We start from the raw sequence: 6,000 nt of genomic DNA, 5'->3' as shown, positions 1-6,000 counted from the left end.
CTTCATCTCTATACTTCTTAAAATATGATATGACACCTTCAATATGTTTGAGAGTAGCATCTATACTCACAATTTTAGATTGCAACTTCTTGCTCAGCTTATTTATAAAGAATAAAATATCATACCAAATAACCAAACCAACTAAAAATTCAAAATTCTCTAGTGCACTCACCAAATATTGACATTCACTAACTGCCATTGGGTCATCAGTTGAACCCTTCTCTGGTACTATTAAAGCTGATCTTATTTGAGGAGTTTGGAATCTGATAGCTTGAACACTTTTTATTCGGCTTTCCCAGCGTGTATTAGACCATGACTTAACTGTCGATCCTGGGACACTGTCCACCAAAATCTTCCACCTTTTGGTAGATTTTGCAAACAATGTGTATATACGTTGGATGATAAAAAAAAAGAAATAGCTTTCCTGCAAGATTCAACAAATAGTAAGTTTCAAACTTTTCCCAAATCATGGCATATTATATGAAAATAATGTATAATAGAAATAATAGTTCTTCGATTAATTTCAAGCAAGCACTTCTGAATGCCTTGGTGTTTTCCCTCCATATTTGAACCATTATCATAGCCTTGTCCTCTCACATCAGCAATATTCAAATCAAGATAGGCCAATGCATTCTTTAATTCATTAAAAAGATCCAATCCTCATGTGTCATCTACCTTCAAGAACTCTAGGAAGAACTCCTCTACCCTTGGAACATTCCTCGACATATTGACACACCGAACAATTAGAGTCATTTATTTTTCATGGCTCACATCTGGAGTACAATCTAAAATCACAGAAAAATACTTGGCATCCTTGATGATCTTTGATATAGTTTGTTTCACACAATCTGCTAGAAGAGAAATCATCTCATTCTGAATTTTATGCCCAAGATAATGACAATGAATCTCACTATTTTGAATTAATATGGTCTTGCATCACGGGATCAAATTCACCCATCATTTCAACGTGCCCAGAAAGTTACCATTGCTATCTTCATATAGTTTCTCATTTTTCCCTCCAAAAGCCAAATTATGTATAGAACCTTTTGAGATTCAATAAATTGATCTTCTAGTTTTTTTCCGTTTACTTTTCTGAGCCCCGACAAATATTTCTTAGGTAACATTCTATGATTCTCACACCTAAATTAGAAGAAAAACACGACTATATGAGTACCGAGTACTAGAAGTCTGAAGTAATTAATTTAGATTAAAAAATGATGAAGGAAAAAATACCTAGGGGCTAGGGCCTAATCGGCTAATGAATTGATGATTGATGAAGTGATGATCGGCTGCAGTGATTGGCTAGGTCCTGATCGCCGCCTTGCCGTGCGCGGTGCCAAGCGCTGCGCCGTTTATCCTGATGACCTGATCTGTTTCGTGCCTCTGCGAGCGGCGAGTCGAGTCCGCGGCGGCTGTGGCTCCGTCACTCCGTGAGTCAGTGCGTGACTCTGCCTCTTCGCATTCAGCTACTGCGGTGCTCGCGTACGTGGTACATACTAAGGGCCGGGGTCTCTGTATACCTGGGTCTGGGCCGCTCCCTCCCATGGGCCCTCGAGCCGTCGCACTTTTGGCACCTCTCTAGGGTCATCACTGCGCCCAACCCACCTGCCGCTCCAACAAATCAACGGCGGCCGGGGGTGGAGCCAAGCGGCCTCCGCTCTCCTTCGTTTTTCGCTTCTTGTTTCCCTTCCTTTCTGCTGAGCCGCGGACATGCCGTGCGAGTGCCATGGCCATTCGATGCCTGGCTAGCGTGCTGCTCTCGTGATGGCCAGATCCGGTCCTTCCATGCCCGGATCTACTCGTTGGTGGCCTTGCTCAGCTGGGATGTGCCATAGCCGGCCGAGCCCCACCTCCTCCACCCTTCTTCCTTGTTGCTCAGATCTGGGTGCCCTTCCACAGGTGTAACGCCCGTAAAATTACCAACTCAAATCACTCGCTAAAAACTCATTTCAAAATTTTTTTCCCGACTGTCGAGCTCCCGAGAAATCATTTCCTTTCCGCCGGACCAGCTGTCCCGGCACCCGACGTCGTCAACCCTCTTTTTCCGTTCCCCGCAAATTTCACCGCGTGCCGGACGGAAGACCGCCGCGCGTGCCCACGACCATTTTCGCAATCGCCGCCATCTATTTCTTTTTCCTTCTTTTCCTTCTTTTCCTTCTTTCTTTTTCTTTCATTTTCCTTCACTTTCTTTTCTTCCTTTTTTTTTCCTCGCACCAACAGCACCTAACTTTCTTTTCCTACGTACCGCATGCATGCATGCATGCACTGTTTCTTTTTTTTCTATTTTCTTTTCCCCCTGGAACTTGGTGGTGGCCGCATGCACCGTTTCTTTTTTCTATTTTCTTTCCCCTGGAACTTAGTGCCGGCCGCATGCACCGCTTCTAGCTCCGCACACATGCGCCTGGTTCTTTTCCTTTCTACCCCCTGCCGCATGCTCCAGTGCATGTCACATGCTCCAGTGCATGTCACCTGGTGCCTGGCTTTTCTTGGCGCGCGTGTACTTCCCCTGGGCCCGTGCCTGGCCTCCAGCGCTGGCCTCCTGCACCTCTGCTGCTCGCATAGCTGCTGCACGCCACATCCTGCCACCCCCGGTCCTACCTGCACAACGCACGCACCCCAGCACACTGCTCCCTAGCGCTCAGCTCCTCCCTCGCACGCGTCCATGGTCATCCACGCACGCACGCGCTGCGCCCGGCCACTCCTGCGCCGGAGCACGCTCGCTCCTCTGCACCAGTCCGCCCGGCCGCACCCGCGTGCCAGCGCTCGCCCGCGCCCGCCTGCGCACCGCACGCCCGGCCTTTTGCGCCTAGTGCCTGGCCGCACGCGCCGCGTCGTCGGCCGCCGGTCGCTGCCGTCTCACCGCACGTCAGGCCGGCCATCACCTCGGTGGACTCCCTGTGCTCCTCGTCGACCGAGCCACCACGCCATCCACGAGGACGTCCACTCCGGCACGCCACCGGCCGGAAGTCCGGCCGCCACCATCACCTCCAACCTCCGCCCGCCCCTCCCGTCGCCTATAAAAAGGGCCGAGGCCGGCCTCCCCTGCCACCACCTCACCTCGCCTCCTAGCTCGCCTCCCCCTTCTCCACCGACCCTGTGCGCCGCCGCCAGAGCTCCTCCCGCCACCCTTTTTCCCCACGCCTGCCCCCTCGCTTCCCATCGCCGAATCCCCAAGGTGAGGGTCAAAATGGAGTCCCCTCGGTCTCCTCTACCTCCCCCGCCGCTTGGTCTCGCCACTGGTGAGCTTGACCGGCTGGCCCACCGCTGGATTTCCTCCTACCTCCGTGTACTCATGCTCTACGAAGAAGAAGGGAAGAATCCCCTTCAATTTCGATCTAACCCCCTCCTTTCCTCTAATTACAAACCAGCCCTTCCACCTCTCTCAAAGAAGTTTCGCGAATACGCCCTTCCACCTTTCAGAAATAATTACAAATAGATCCCTGGTTCTCGCAGTTTAGTCCTAAAACCTTGTTTTAAGCCCCTAACACTCCTTTAACTCGTCATTTCATGCACCAAACTTTCTCCAATTGATCCCAAATTCGACCACGGCCTCCTCCCATATACTTCCGCCGAGGCATATCCAAATTTCATGAAAATACTCACCCCACCTATTTTCCGTTCGCATTCTCTGTTCGGAGCTTGACGGATAAAATCTTATTTCTTTTTATTTATTGTGTGCTCGTTTGTGTGTGCCGTAGATCGCGGAGTACCCGAGGAGGAGCACGAGGAGGAGTTCGACCGCGAGCCCGAGCCCGAGGACCTGTACCGCGAGCAGGAGCTCCCGGAGGGCTTTGAGAACGGCAAGTCCAATCTCACCCTTTGATGCATATTTAATACCTAGTTTTTCAAACACAACCTATTGGCCTGTTTTATAAAATGCATATTGTTTTATCGCAAGACATGGTTGGATAGCCACCCCTTGATTGTTATGATTATTCCTTGTTGTCCTATATTTGTCTCTAAATATGAGTTGCTCTGTTTAGATGATAAATACTACTAGAATGCTTAGGAACTCGTTACTCAACTTCAATCATGACTACACTTGTTTATTCAGAAAATAAATGTGTGAGTGTGTTCAACTGAGGAGATGGGTTTTCGGGTGTAAAGAGAAGAGATGCATAGATGAGATGGATGGTTGTTTCTTGTGTGAAATGCCAGAATGTTGAGCTCGTACCTTAGTGGTTGAGCAAGGTTGGAAGATATCCATCTTGTCATGGTTAAGGACCGAGTTGATGAGTCATATTGCCTAATTCAACCATCGTGCAACCACTCGACCGTTGTATGGGCAACGGCTTAGCATAAATCCCACTAGCTAAACTGTTAGTCTTCAGGTGTGCTGGTGAGCAACGGGAGCCCATGGAAAAGGAGTAAGCTCTTGGTGACTTAGGTCCCGGTTCCGACCTCGTGGATAGGTCGTTAACCCCTTGGATGCTTCCGTGTTGACTAGTCAGTGTTGGCTAAGGTGGGTAATGGCTTTGTTAGGATCCGCACCGGCACCAAGGTGATCGTGCTGCGGTACCCTACTTGTGGGAAAAGTGTACAACCTCTGCAGAGTTAAAACCTATCCGGGTAGTCGTGTCCACGGTATTGGACGAGTTACGGCTTGGTCACATAACTAGCATTTGGAGATGGTTGGTTTTTATGGCGTGTGTTGGATTTTGGAAGTGTCCGGCAGTTGTGCCGTGCGCTACGGCGGACGGGGAGTCCGGTAGCGATAAAACTTTGATCCTTTGTGTAGGATCAACCCCACTTGATGTTTCGGTTACTAAATAAAATGCTTTGCGAAAACTCTTTGAAAATAAACCCATGCATGTGTTGAAAATCTAGCTTTATTGCAAATGAACCTTAACCTTATCCTTGTCATATCCTGTGCATATTCTTGTTGTATCCCCCTCCATGGATGGGGTTGGATTTGTTGAGTACTTTTGTACTCACCCCTGTTTTGTTGCTTCAGAGGAGGATCCGAACTACGTCACCGAGGATCTCAAGTAGGAGGTTGCGTCTGCACCCAACGCTGCCTGCGGTGTTGGCCCTTTTGCAGGATGCTTTCGCTGACGCATAGTTCCGATTGCAGCCCGAAGTCCGACTGGACTGCAACTTGGATTTTGTATTGTTATCGCTTTAGTTTTACTTTGGGTGTGGCTTGCCCACCCGCTCCTTCGGGAGCTGTACGGTTTCTGAACTATCTGTTGAATAAATGTGTTATCAGCCTCCTGGGACTGATAATTGGATCACATTTAGTCTCTACTTATGTGGGGACGCTTCAACAGGACTCGGTGCCTGCTCAACTCTGTGCGGCCATCCTTGGTCAGCTTCGGCCAGTGGTCGAAGTCGACCTCCTTCTGGCTGGGCAGGATGCGCTTGGAGCCCTGCTTGATGGCGCACATGATTGGAGTGGTGGCCGTTAGCCTATGCGCTTCTTATGAGTGCAACTTGGTGCGCCGGTTGCCTTTCCCTAGTCGGCCGCTGGGGAAGGCGGGGCTCCTGACCACACGTGCCGGTCATCCGGGCTCACGTGGTCCGCAGAGACGCGGCAGCCGCATTGTGGCCATCGCGAGCTCTGTGGTGCTGTTATGGAGGTGACATTTTGGATGTAGCGGCGGCTCCCGTGCAGCGAAAGCTCCGCGCTCGGTGCGCGGGGTGCCTTACCTTTACACAACTAGCCTTGGCTGTGGCCTCCTGTCCATGCAGCGAAAGCTTCGCGCTCGGCGCAGGGGGGGTCATTCACCTTCGCACAGCCTGCAGTGTGCTCCCATCCTTGCTCGAGATGTCCTTGTGATTGGGAGATTTGGGTGTTCTTCGTGCTCCTATTCCTGCGGCCTGTAGGCTAGCCTCTTGGTTCCCTGTCGTTGGCATCTTCTGGAAGCCAGTGAGAACACTGCTGGTGCCTCTGCTTCGTCACTGCACTCCCTGTTGATGGTGCCATCAAATCAAATGCCGGGTCTTTCTCCATGGTTGTTGGCCTTCCTTCCTTGGTTTCCTTCCCTTGTGGAACCCGGA

The sequence above is a fragment of the Setaria viridis genome, chromosome 5, assembly GCF_005286985.2.
Source record: "Setaria viridis chromosome 5, Setaria_viridis_v4.0, whole genome shotgun sequence".
Classification (NCBI taxonomy): domain Eukaryota; kingdom Viridiplantae; phylum Streptophyta; class Magnoliopsida; order Poales; family Poaceae; genus Setaria; species Setaria viridis.
This window is presented reverse-complemented; position numbering follows the sequence as displayed.